Genomic DNA, 14,188 nt, shown 5'->3' with positions numbered 1-14,188 from the left:
CCTCCCAGCTCTTCCCTGTAATGAGTGTCCCCCGGGGGACAATGTTCTCATTGCCATTCACAGCCAAACACAACATCTGCACCAGATGCCTCCCCGCCGCCCCCTGCTGAGTGTGCAGAGAATTCCCTCCAGCGCTGTAAGGGTTAACCTGGTGGGACTGGCTGCTGTAGGCTGGACTGTACCACTATACTAGGAATGGGGGGGGGGGTGAAGGTGGGAGTTTAGTTCTTATTCTTCGCATTTATCACTCTTCTTGTTGGTATTTTAATTGAAATAGTGGGGGGTTATTGTACAGGGGTCCATCAGGGCAGTACAGAGGGTTAAATCCAAGCTCAGGCAGATTTGGGACCCCCCCCTCCCCCTCCATGAGGCCAGCAGATGGGGGCAGCCTGTGTTAGGAGTGCAGAGCTGCTCATTCTGGCTGGCAGGGTGGGAGGTAAGCAGATCATCTCATTGTCCTCATCTTGTTACATTGTATCAGCAGTGTGGATGGGATTTACATACAATGTTTCCTGTTGCTGGGCTATGTTTAGAAAACAGATCTCTGCTGTGATCAGAATTTAGATACATTGTTTCCTGTGCTGTTTGTAAACAGATCTCGGTGATCTCAGTGATTGGACGATTCGCGTCCCCGATGTGTTATCGGCACATCTGGATCACGCTTTCCAGTCTAGACGTATCGCTGCGTCCGATTCTACGATCGCAGAGGGTGCAGCGCGCAGGATCGTTGCAGAAACGCTCACAACTTCGTATTTTGCTCCGGGGGGGAGGGGGGGTACCTTCAAAAAACACCGCTTCCAGGTGCAGGGGGTGAAGACCGCGCGCAATCGTTTGGCATAATGGAAGATCGTGACTGGTGGGCACATACTTACTGCAGTCTGATTGTGCGATCTCCTTTTTAAGGGCTCTTTCACGTGGGCGGCCAGAGGGTGGAAAAAAAACAGGCAGTTGAGCCGCGTTTTTACCGCCACCCTCGACCACCAGGTCTACAATTGCAGCCGGATTGGGCTTGTGCGCGCATGCTGCGGTCGCAATGCTTTATCATTTTCTCTAAACTTGCACTGCCTGTCCAATGTGCCCGTTAAGGTCAACGGGAGTTCACCGCAAACCGCGCGCCAAAATAATTGGCATGAGTTTTGCAGTGCGGTATTTTAATACAAACTCCACCTGGGGTTGATTGTACAAAGATTGTACCGTCAGATTGTAACGTGTGGTGGCCCAAAAATTCCAGGTCAGTTGTGTGAAAATGGTGGTCAGTGGCAAGGGTATCGCACAGTTTTCTTAAACTGGCCATACACTATACAATCTGCTTTAGATCTACCATCAATTGTGTAATATTGGGGCCTGGGCTATTTAATAAGAAATTTGATTGGATTTTACAGGTTTGCCGTTATATTTTTTGACAAATATATAGAATTTATTAATAACATTAGTAGTAGTAAATTTATATTATTATTATTATTATTATTATTATTATAATAAAATATATATTATATATATTAATAATAATTTTTCTTATTATTATTTTGCTATATATGAATATATATATATATATATTCGTCACTTTTATTTTTTATTTTTTTGTCCTTTTTATTCATTTTTTTAAATTTATATGAGGTTGTGCAATCAGATTGTAATGTTTATGGCCACCCTTACATGCAGGGCTGCTGATAAGGCAACACAGCCAGCCCTTCTGTACCAGGCCCAAGCCCCATCAATTCAAAAGGGGGGCTTCTCTTCCATTTTCTTCCTCTAGATGCACAGCTTCCCGCCCCCAGCTTCCCTCCTCTCCCACCACCAGCTGCTGAGGGCATACAGGGGGATGTTGCAGGATGGGGGGGGGGGTTGTGTGCAGTAAATGTGTCCTATTTACCAACCCCTTCCTTTCCTGAATGAACACAGTGAGAGATTGGCACCAATGACTCACTGTGTCCATTCATCTCTAAAGAAAAGTAAATTATGATGCTATGTTTCAGTTTGTGAATAAACCGGGAGCCTCAGAGCGCTTTCCATTAGTTCGCTGTCCAGTATGCTGAAAAGAAAGAGACCGGGGAATCTTTGTCCACCTCAGTGCGTTTCTTTGTCTCATCAGGGGTCCATTTCACCAAAGCCCCCCAACAAAACAAAAAAAAGGAAGGGGTTGACGGGGAATTTGGCAGGGAGGGATTTGTCAGGCGAATGGCTGGTGTTGGCACTTCAATCATCTCGACACCATGCTTGATATCTTGTCAGGATGATTGAATCACATTATTTCTATTACTACATTGTAATGTATAATGACAGTTCAACTCACCATAATGCCGAATTAATGGGAGCCCTGAGCTTGTCACTTGCCACAGCTGTCTGCCACCAGATGCAGCGTGCCACTTGCCACCATTGCCTGCCGCCAGATGCAGCATTGCCACTGTTGCCCGCCACTAGATGCAGCATGTCACTTGCCACCTGTAGCCTGCCACCAGATGCAGTGTGCCACTCGTGGCCTGCCAGCAAATACAGTCTGCCAATTGCCACCTGTAGCCTGCCACCAGATGCAGCGTGCCACTGTCGCCTGCTACCAGATGCAGCGTGTCACTTGCTCCTCGAGGGCTGCCACCAGATGTAGCGTGCCACTTGCCACTGTATCCTGCCACCAGATGCAGGATGTCCCTTGTCACTCGTAGCCTGCCACCAGATGCAGGATGTCACTTTCCAGTCGTAGCCTGCCACCAGATGCAGCGTGCCACTCGTAGCCTGCAACCAGATGCAGCGTGCCACTCGTAGCCTGCAACCAGATGCAGCGTGCCACTCGTAGCCTGCAACCAGATGCAGCGTGTCAATTGTCACCTGTAGCCTGCCACCACATAGAGTCCTGACTGTGTGCGGCCAGGTGCCTGGACCTCCTTCTGGCTCCCCCTCGATCCCCACTCAAGGAGACTTCCGTCTTCCATTTGTCGAAACAGTCCGGCCTTTCCTCAACACCGTCCAACGCACCGGAGCCCAAGGAAGGTGAACGCCTCTCCCGCCACTGGTTGCTGATGTGGTTCCTCTCAGTGGCCTGGGGCTTGGGGACCCCTAAATAAAAGGATATTCCTTCCAATTATTAGATTTGGCCAGTAGTGTATTTCGTTTTTGTGTGCTGCCCTAGGTCTGACTAAACTCATGCACCCCCCTAATTTAATTAAGACCCATCCCTTCCTGCCAAGGCCACACCCTTTCCTGTTTAATACCCACCCTATCACCTCTGAACCACACCCCTTCCTCTTTGGGCTCATTTGGCACCTTTCAGGGGGAGGGAGGAGCGGGTACCTGTTTTTGACAGGTACCCTTCCCCACTTCCAGGAGACTATGCTGCCCCCTCTGAAGTTGCCCCCCCCTCCTTCCTCCACTGGGCCATTCAGAAAGTGCAACGCGCTTCGCACATGTGCAGTAGAGAACCGGCCGGTTTCCCTTACCATGAATGATGGTGGAAAAACCCGAGAGCCAATCCGAAAATCGGCTGAGGTGTCGACATCGCGGGAACCCCTGGACAGGTAAGTGTCCTAATATTAAAACTTCTCTTTAATGGGTTTGCATTGATTTCAGCATTGATGGATCACTTTATTGCAATATCATGATCTGCATATTAAGGCACTTTCACTGAATGTGGACTGTTTAATGGGTTTGTATAGATTTTAGCATGCATGGAGCACTTTTCACATGCCAGTGGCGGATGGTGCTGAATTTTTTTTGGGGGGCGCAAATAAACTTAAAAATTCTGAAAAAAACATCAAGGTCAGCCTCTGTGCCCCATCAAGGTCAGCCTCTGTGCCCCATCAAGGTCAGCCTCTGTGCCCCATCAAGCTCAGCCTCTGTGCCCCATCAAGCGCAGCCTCTGTGCCCCATCAAGCGCAGCCTCTGTGCCCCATCAAGCCCCTTCAAGCGCAGCCTCTGTGCCGCATCAAGCGCAGCCTCTGTGCCCCTTCAAGCGCAGCCTCTGTGCCCCTTCAAGCGCAGCCATTGTCCTGATCTGGGGGTTTCCCTCCTCCTCATCCTCATGTCACAGCCAGACCTCAGTGCTGAAGTGGAGGTTCAGCGAAGGAAAGCCGTGTGGAGGAGGGTAGGTGGAGCATAAGGCTCCACCTCCGCCAGTCACCTTGCATGCAGCCAGTCACCGGTGTTCTGCCATATAGTGTCCGGCCATGATATAGTGTCCGCCCCGTACTGCGCATGCGCAGTACGGAGCAGACGAAGCTTCGGAAAATCTCTGAAGCTGAACGGCGCCTGCGCCATGAGTGGAGGTGGTAGCCCCACCATCCAAACGGACATAGGGTTGTGAATATTAGAGGGCCCCTCGCGGGCAAGCTTTGCTCGCCGCGCTTCGGGCTCTTTTATATTCCTACTCTATGTCCACTTGGATGGTGGGGATACAACCTGGACTCACGGCGCAGGCGCCGTTCATCCTCGGCAATTTTCGGAATCTGTGTTGCTGTGTACTGCTTATATGATAGGACACCGGCCGCTTATGGGGGTGTGAGTCGCTACCCCCCCACAAAGGCCAAGCACGCCCATACACAGCATAGTGTTACTTCCCCATATTTGCAAGTGCTGGCGCTGTTACAGCAAGCCAGCCGCCGTGGGCTGCATGTGTGCGGGAAGCCGCGAATTGGGAAGGTGGGTCAGGGGGGCCTTTCTCTCATGCGGGAGTTCGGCTTTTCTTTACTGACCCCCTACCCCCCCGCAAAGTGCCGCCCTACACCTAGGCCACTGGATGTGGTGGCTGCATATCGTTTTCCTTTTTAGGGTTTCTTTCTTCTATTATTTTCATTTCTTCATTTCATAAGCTCTCCAGCAGAATGTTTTCAGTTTACAGAGATGAGACGAACCATTTACCACTGGCAGGGGTGCTTACAATGATCAGCTTGTATTTATTTCTGTAAAACCTTTATCCTAAAATGAAAAACACTGTGTGCTGTAACCAAATATAAAGTGTGAGCTGGAGTTTGGCTTTAATTTGTTAGTGTATCTAAATCTGCTAGTACATCTAACCCCCCCCCCCCAGACTGACAATGTAGATAGAAGTGTGTCTCACTAATAAAGGAGGTGTGTTACTGGCCAAATCCGGGGGTAGGGGGTGGGGGGTTAGATGTACTAGCAGATTTAGATACACTAACAAATTAAAGCCAAACTCCAGCTCATAAAAAAACAAAACAAAAAAAAACAATGCAGCCACCACATCTAAGACCCTTTTCACACTGGGGGTATTTTGCAGGTGTTAAAAATTGCGCCTGCAATCCGCCCTCAAATAGCTTCACCATTGTCTCAAGTGTGAAAGCCTGAGGGCGTTCACACTGGAGCGGTGCGCTGACAGGAGCTCAGGAAAAGTCCTGCCAGCAGCTTCTTTGGAGCGGTGAAGGAGTGCTGTGTTTACCACTCCTCCACCGCTGCTCCCCATTGAAATTAATGGGGCAGCGCGGCTATACTGCCAGCAAAATGCCGCTATTGCAGTGCATTATGGGCAGTTTTAACCCTTTCTCGGCTGCTAGTGGGGGTTAAAAGCGCCCGGCTATCGGCCGAAATGCTCCGAAAATCCAACGATAAAATTTTACCGCCAACGCTATGGGCGGCGCAGTGTGAAAGGGGTCTAATGATTGGTAAGCTGCAATCTATTACATTTTTGGTTTTGGGTTTAATAAAGACACAAGTCCATCTAGTTTGACCAATAATAGGGGGGGGGGGGGGGAATCTGGTGCAGCTGTGCATAGTAACCAATCAGCTTCCAGGTTTTATTGTCTAAGCTTAATTGAACAAGCTGAAGTTGGAAGCTGATTGGTTACCATGCACACCTGCACTAGATTCTCTAGTTTTAGTAAATCTCCCCCAATGTGTCCCAGGATGATGTCTTGTGTCTGTGGGTTGCCACCACTTCTACCCCATGCCAGGAAAAGCAGCCTGATTTCAGCTGTGGTGGGACTACAAGTCCCAGTGTGCCGCAGTCAAACCTGCCAATAGGCTCCATTCACATCATGCAGGTGCGAGAGAGTGCATGCGCATTGAGGGTCGTCCGTTTATTTCAACAGGCTGCCCTATGCATGAGACCCTTTTGCGAAATTGCACCGCACCGAAACGCATTAGTAGATGCACAGGGGTGTTAGTAACAATTATTGGCACCACCACATCTCTGTTAAAGGACAACATGTTTTCTGTGCATGTCGGGAAAGTGCGTCATTTTTGCATGCTTTTTTGACACGCGCAATTGTGAACCTAGCCTGACCGTCCACTCCAAATAACGGGAGGCGCCTGGCCTGAAATGGGATCTCATGGCTCCGGTACAAACTCAATCACTGCAATTTCATATAAACAAAATTATTATTTCCTAAAGCTATTTTCGGTATTTCAAAATCTGCGGCTTTCTTTAACCACTTCAATAGCGGGCACATTCACCCGCTTCCTGCCCAGGACCATTTTCAGCGCTGTGAGACTTTGAATGACAATTACGCGGTCATATAACACTGTGAGGTTTTTATCATTTTGTTCCCACAAATGGAGCTTTTTTTTTTGGTGGTGTTTAATCACCACTGGACTTTTTATTTTTTGCTAAATAAACAAAAAAAGACTGAATGTTTTGAAAGTTCTTCTTTGTTTCTGTTATGAAATGTTACAAATAAATATTTTTCGTAAATTTAGATCAAAATGTATTCTGCTACATTTCTTTGGTGAGAATAACCCAATTCAATGTATATTGGGTGGGCAACCATTTGAGCACAGTGCGCCGAAAAATGTTTTCAAGGAAATTAAGGGCCGGTTCACACTGCGGCGCGAGGCGAGGCGACACGGCTCGCCTCGCCTCGCTCCCGCAAGTTGTCCCCATTGAGTACAATGGAACCGTTCTGAGAGGAGCGACTCGAGTCGCTCCGACTCAGAAAAAAGGTTCCTGTACTACTTCGGGGCGACTTCGGGGGCGACTTGCATTGACTTCTATGCAGAAGTCCTCTGCAAGTCGCCGCTGACCCCCCCTGCAAGTCGCGGCGAGGAAGTCGGAGACGCCTCGCCGCGGCTCGCAGTGTGAACCGGCCCTGAGAGTGCCGATTTTATAACCAAAAAATGTCAACTTCACACTCTCAATCATGAAAAAGATTTTTTTATAAAGTAAATTCTGTAAACTACTTTAGTAGTGAGAAATTAACATCCTGCACTCTCACACCTCCGATCAGCCCCAATTCATACACCTCAGATCACTATACTCCCTGCGCATCTGCCCCGCCGCTGTACCTCCCCTGCGCATCTGCCCCGCCGCTGTACCTCCCCTGCGCATCTGCCCCGCCGCTGTACTCCCCTGCGCATCTGCCCCGCCACTGTACCTCCCCTGCGCATCTACCCCGCCGCTGGACTCAAGGCCAGTGCTACCACGCCTCCGATCAGCCCCAATTCATACACCTCAGATCACTATACTCCCTGCGCATCTGCCCCGCCGCTGTACCTCCCCTGCGCATCTGCCCCGCCGCTGTACCTCCCCTGCGCATCTGCCCCGCCGCTGTACCTCCCCTGCGCATCTGCCCCGCCACTGTACCTCCCCTGCGCATCTACCCCGCCGCTGGACTCAAGGCCAGTGCTACCACGCCTCCGATCAGCCCCAATTCATACACCTCAGATCACTATACTCCCTGCGCATCTGCCCCGCCGCTGTACCTCCCCTGCGCATCTGCCCGGCCGCTGTACCTCCCCTGCGCATCTGCCCCACCGTTGGACTCAAGGCCAGTGCTACCACGCCTCCGATCAGCCCCAATTCATACACCTCAGATCACTATACTCCCTGCGCATCTGCCGCGCCGCTGTACCTCCCCTGCGCATCTGCCCCGCCACTGTACCTCCCCTGCACATCTACCCCACCGCTGGACTCAGGGCCAGTGCTACCACTAGGCAGCCGCCTACGATGCACTGCTGACTAGGGGTGCCCAGCCACTGGTTTCCCTCCACGTCTGCATGCTCTGTAGGCTGCAGCATGTAACTAACTCAGTCCCCCCTGCACATCTGCCCCACTGCTGTACCCTCCCTGCACATCTGCCCCACTGCTGTACCCCCCCTGCACATCTGTCCCACCACTGTAACTCCCTGCTCATGTGATCAACCGATGTACCTCCTTTCTCTCTGCACATCTGCCCCACCTCTGTACCCCCCCCTGCTTCTCTGGACCACTGCTGTAACCCCCCCTGCTCATCTGTCCCATCAATGTACCTCCTTTCTCCTCTGCCCCAACACTGTACCCCCCCCCCTGCTTTTCTGTCCCACCACTGCACCTTCCTGTACATCTGCTCCACCCCCATATCCCCATGCTCTTCTGTCTCACTACTTTGAATGACAATGACTCACTTTCTCATCTGTCCTAACACTGAACCCATCTGCCCCACCAATACACCTCCTTTCACACCTGCTTTTCTGCCTTAACACTGTACCCCCCCTGCTCCTTTGTCCCACTGCTGAACACCCTTCTTATCTCTTCCACCACTGAACCTCCCTGTACATCTTCCCCACCGCTGTACCCTCTTCTCATCTATGATATGTGTGATATGCAGAGTGGTGAAAGGAAGCAGAGATGAGACATCTACCTGTCCTGGCACACTCATTCTGCTGATCCACCTCTCACATCCAGCGTATGGGATGTGTGTGTGATGTATGGGATGTGTGTGTGATGTATGGGATGTATGGGATGTGTGTGATGTATGGGATGTGTGTGATGTGTGTGATGTATGGGATGTATGGGATGTGTGTGTGATGTATGGGATGTGTGTGTGATGTATGGGATGTGTGTGTGATGTATGGGATGTGTGTGTGATGTATGGGATGTGTGTGTGATGTATGTGAGGTCACATAGAAGCATATGGAATGGATGCGCAATGATGAGCTCAGGTCAGGGGCATTTTCTGAAAGCAGGGGTCCTTTGTGCAGGATCATAAGCTGGGCCCCCGCAGCTGAGAAAAAGTGATTGGGTGTGATTTTCATTGCGCTGAATACTGGCTGTGGCTTAAAGGGACACAGAGTGTCGCGGTTCAGTAGTAAGTGACGCAAAGGTTCAGGAATAAATTCAACAACGTTCCCAGAAGCACAACAGTAATTCCGCAAACTGTCACCTGATTGGGGTTTTCTCAATCACAGTGATATCCCTTCTTCCTGAGATTGGTAGTGGCAACCAAGCGGGTCATCTTCCTTCAGATGGTGGAAGGGGGGCTAGCAGGACTGTGATTGGCTTTAGCAGTGGCCAACCACAGTCCACCTCCTCCTGGAAACAGGGACCGACCCCCCCCCCCACTCTACCAGAACTGCACCCAATCTCCTCCCCATCACAAAAGCTGACGATCACAGCAAAGTTAGAAAACCAAACAAAGTTTCACATATTTTACCATATGTGGGGGGCACAGTGCCCCTCCCCCTCAGTGCGGTGGGGGGAATTCTAAAATTGGAACGCATTAGTGTCTCGCTGACACTTCCCTGCGCTGCTCTGCTGATGGGGGAGGGGAGGGAGTCGAGTGCTGGAAAAGAGGCTTTGAATGCCACTTCCGCCACCCATGCCAGGGGGTTGCCTACCACAAACTATGGTATATATCTGAAAATCGATCGATCGATCCTGATGTACTGATGGCCCATCTCATTTCTTGTGGCCAAAAATCCAAGGACAATAGAAATACCCCCCCCCCCAAATGACGACAGCTTTTTGGAAAGTAGACAGTCCAAGGTATTTAATAAGAGGCATTGCGAGTTTTTTGAAGTTGTCATTTTTTTGTCACAGTTTTGTGGAAAATCAAGAAATAAAAAAAAAAAAAAAAAATTTTTTTTTTTTTTTTTCATGATTTTCTTTTTATTTAATTTTTTTACATACACCAGTGCAGTACAGCGTCGTCATATAACTGTCTTGGCAGTGATTAGGGACACTGATTAGTGACAATATGTAAAAAAAAATTAAAAAATGACTTGCCCTTCATGACCAGATTTACCCCCCTTCATGACCAGGCTATTTTTTGCTATTCGGCACTGCGCTACTTTAACTGACAGTTGTGCGGTCATGCAACAGTTTTTAAATAAAGAATAAAAATAAAAAACTTTTTTATTTATTTATTTTTTATTGCATACTGTGACAAGAGTAACACTGTACTACTCTAGGGAGGTGATTGTTTTTTTTTTTTTTTTTTTCACACTATGATTGCTTATAAACTGAACAAAGGACTGGGTAAGCCACTATTAGCCCCTGTACACACGGTCGGAGAATCCGTCGGAATGTGTCCTATCGGACCGTGTTGTCGGATAATCCGACTGTGTGTGGTATGCATCGGACTGTTTCCGTCGGAATATCCGTCGGACCAAATTTTCAAACTTGCTGGAAATATTTCCCGACCAACTGGGCCGATCGGACATACTCCGATCATGTGTAGAGAATTCCGATTGGACAAAGTGCCACGCATGCTCAGATCAAATTCCTACATCAAAGCTATTGGCTACTAGCCTGAACGTAGTCCCGTCGTAACGAAATTACGTCATCACGTTCTGAAAGATCGGATTTTTCGACAACTTTGTCCGACCGCGTGTATGCAACAGTTTCGGACAAGATCCGACGGACAAAATCCGACGTACAAAATCCGACGGATTTGGTTGTCGAAATGTCCGACCGTGTGTACAGGGGCTTAGATGGTGGTCACTCATAGATCGTTCACCACATCAGGCGCTGTTACTGTAACCAAAAAGTATAGCAGAAAACAAATGCCGGTATAGAGCACCAGGAAAAAGGGATTACTAAAGTAACAACTGGATCATACTAGAGTGTATCTTAGATACACTCTAGTATGATCCAAATGTTACTTTAGTAACCCCGTTTTCTTGGTGCTCTATACCGGCATTTGTTTTCTGCTATGATTGCTTATAGCAGTGAATTCCACTGTTATAAGCAACCCTTTTTTTGCAAATGAAATGCATTAATTCAGTTTTGTGATTGGCCTTGTATGTAACATGCGATCGCTGTGACCACAGCAGGTCACATGACAGCTGTAAACAATGAATGGTTTCCTTTCATGCCATCCATTCTGTACACTTGTGTTGCTGGCTCTGATTGGTCACCGCAATCACATGGTACATACAAGGCCAATCACAGCTAGCAGAACAATTGTACACAATGGATGGCATGAAAGGAAACCATTCATTGTTTACAACTGTCATTTTGACCTGCTGTGATTGGTCACAGCAATCACATGGTACCAGCAGCGGGCCAGTACACTGACCAGTCATCAGCTGTGCCCAATTGAGACAGCAGGTGACAGATTGCACCGAAGAGCGGCCCGTTCTGGGGATGACGCCATATGATGTCCACCCAGAATGAGTGAGCTATCGAAAAAAATTACGGCTGGGGGGAGGGGCTTGTCTATAGGCCGGGCAGGAAGCAGTTAAAGGAATCCCTGGCGATCCTATAATGAAAGTCCTTGTTCTGGCGCTCCCTGTCATGAAGTGACAACGCTCTGCCCCTGTCTACCAATTGTGCTCTTGTGTTGTCACCCTCTCACACGCTACAAGTGGCCGTCCTGAGAAATGGCACGCAGCCATCGCTGGGGTGTATGTAGGCAGAACGATGGCTGCAAAGAGGCTACAGGAGATCTGCAGCACTGAGCTGTAACAAGATAATAAACACAGGGAAGGGAGGTGGGAGTGGAATTGGGCTTTAAAAAAGATAACTTAAATAAAACTGACCACAACCCATAACACTTTCCCTTTAAGTATGTATTCTGATAGTGGTGCAGTGCTACAAGAGAGCAGCATAGGGACAGATTTAGGAATGGAGCCTCGCTCTTCTCCCGTTCTGCAGTCCCTCGCTGTGCCGCAAGATTGATACATCTCCCCCGCCTCTCCGCCCTGGAACATGTGAAGGTCAATGACTGAGGTTGAAGCCTGCAGGCTAATATTGTGTTTAATTAGATTTTCATGAGCTCTGTGAATGGTCCAGTGCCCAGTCCATTCATTTCCAGCCAAAAGTAACTATTCATGTGTTCAGTTTAAAGCTGACCTTTCCCCTCCCCCTTATAACTTGCCTCTTACAAAACCTGGAAATTATCATTTTTGGGGAGAAGGGGGGGCATCTATTTTTTTATTTTTATTGCAGGTTTGGTTACTGTACTTATTACTTCCTCAACCAATCTTCAGGGCGATATGCACTGCGCATGCACTGGGAACTCTTTGCTGCACTGTGCATCATCCACATCTGAAGGTAAATCGGCCAATCGTGCAGGTCATACCGAGTGTAGACAAAGCAAGGACCGTGCCCATCTAAGACCCGACGTTTCCATAGAGTTGGCATGTTCAATAGCAAATGACGCAACTCTGTCCTTGAGCAGTTCCAGGGTCATTATTAATTTATATTGGGAAGGGGGGAGAATAAGCTCATTTTAAACAGTAAGAATTAAAGGCACCCAGGCCATCTAGAAAATAAGAGGTGGCAGTGGTGTTGCACAGTGTGCTGCGGGCGGTTGTAGTTGTGGCAAAATTGTGCTAACAGTGGTGGGGTATTAAAACAGGAGTATGTGATGTAAATAAGGCAGAGGTCAGGAGTTGGTAACAGACAGATCGCATGGGATGGGAGTGACCAGAATACAGATGGCAGGGGTCAGGTGTGGGTAACGCACAGGGGTCAGGATTGGGTAAGGAACAGGTGTCAATAGTGGGTAACACAGATTGCAGGGGTCAGGAGTAGGTAGCACATACATTGCAGGGGTCAGGAATAGATAACACGTAGATTGCAGGGATCAGGATTAGGTAATACATAGTGGTCAGGAGTATGAAATGTTAATAGTGTAGGGAACAGGAGTGGGTAACACATAGACTGCATGGCACAGGAGTGGATTGCTTACAGACAGGCAGTGCCCAGGGGCCCCATGATATTCTTGCATTACATCATACTTTCCAACTGTCCTGGATTTGACAGGACATGTTTTGCTTTCTACTAAGATGTCTCAGGATGGCCGTGTCTCGGGACCTGTACTGTGCCCTCCTAATCACCAGTATTGTGCCCTCCTGTACCATACCCTCCTGATCCCAGTATTGTGCCCTCCTCCTGTACCGTGCCTGCCTGATCCCAGTATCGTGCCCTCCTGTACTGTGCCCTCCTGAACCCAGTATTGTGCCCTCCTGGCTCCTCCTGGACCATGCCCTCCTGATCCCAGTATTGTGCCCTCCTTCTGGCTCCTCCTGTACCGTGCCCGCCTGATCCCAGTATCGTGCCCTCCTGTACTGTGCCCTCCTGATCCCAGTATTGTGCCCTCCTGGCTCCTCCTGTACCATGCCCTCCTGATTCCAGTATTGTGCCCTCCTGGGTCCTCCTGTACTGTGCCCTCCTGATCCCAGTTTTGTGCCCTCCTGGCTCCTCCTGTACCATGCCCTCCTGATTGCAGTATTGTGCCCTCCTGGGTCCTCCTGTACTGTGCTCTCCTGATCCCAGTATTGTGCCCTCCTGACTCCTCCTGTACCATGCCCTCCTGATTCCAGTATTGTGCCCTCCTGGGTCCTCCTGTACTGTGCCCTCCTGATCCCAGTTTTGTGCCCTCCTGGCTCCTCCTGTATTGTGCCCTCCTGATCCCAGTATTGTGTCCTCCTGGCTCCTCCTGTACCGTGCCCTCCTGAACCCAGTATTGTGCCCTCCTCCTGGCTCCTCCTGTACCGTGCCCGCCTGATCCCAGTATCGTACCCTCCTGTACTGTGCCCTCCTGATCCCAGTATTGTGCCCTCCTGGCTCCTCCTGTACCATGCCCTCCTGATTCCAGTATTGTGCCCTCCTGGGTCCTCCTGTACTGTGCTCTCCTGATCCCAGTATTGTGCCCTCCTGGCTCCTCCTGTACCATGCCCTCCTGATTCCAGTATTGTGCCCTCCTGGGTCCTCCTGTACTGTGCCCTCCTGATCCCAGTTTTGTGCCCTCCTGGCTCCTCCTGTATTGTGCCCTCCTGATCCCAGTATTGTGTCCTCCTGTACCGTGGCCCTCCTGAACCCAGTATTGTGCCCTCCTCCTGGCTCCTCCTGTACCGTGCCCGCCTGATCCCAGTATCGTGCCCTCCTGCAATGTGCCCTCCTGATCCCAGTATTGTGCCCTCCTGGCTCCTCCTGTACCATGCTCTCCTGATTCCAGTATTGTGCCCTCCTGGGTCCTCCTGTACTGTGCTCTCCTGATCCCAGTATTGTGCCCTCCTGGCTCCTCCTGTACCATGCCCT

At 49.6% G+C, this 14,188-nt stretch overlaps 1 protein-coding gene across 3 annotated transcripts in view; it reads left to right on the top strand.

Annotated features, from left to right (window-relative positions):
* The first annotated feature begins 393 nt into the window (after positions 1 to 393).
* The window catches only part of SELENON (selenoprotein N), a 41,868-nt gene continuing 28,073 nt past the window's right edge, over positions 394 to 14,188 (top strand). For all 3 annotated transcript variants that reach the window (XR_013277488.1, XR_013277487.1, XM_077490669.1), the window contains exon 1: positions 394 to 436. The gene's annotated coding sequence lies outside the window, so the exon portion shown is untranslated. The remainder of the gene's footprint in view (positions 437 to 14,188) is intronic.

Source organism: Lithobates pipiens, unplaced genomic scaffold (assembly GCF_037356315.1).
Source record: "Lithobates pipiens isolate NorthernLeopardFrog02 unplaced genomic scaffold, aLitPip1_a1.2 Scaffold_19, whole genome shotgun sequence".
Taxonomy (NCBI): Eukaryota; Metazoa; Chordata; class Amphibia; order Anura; family Ranidae; genus Lithobates; species Lithobates pipiens.
This window is presented reverse-complemented; position numbering and strand designations above follow the sequence as displayed.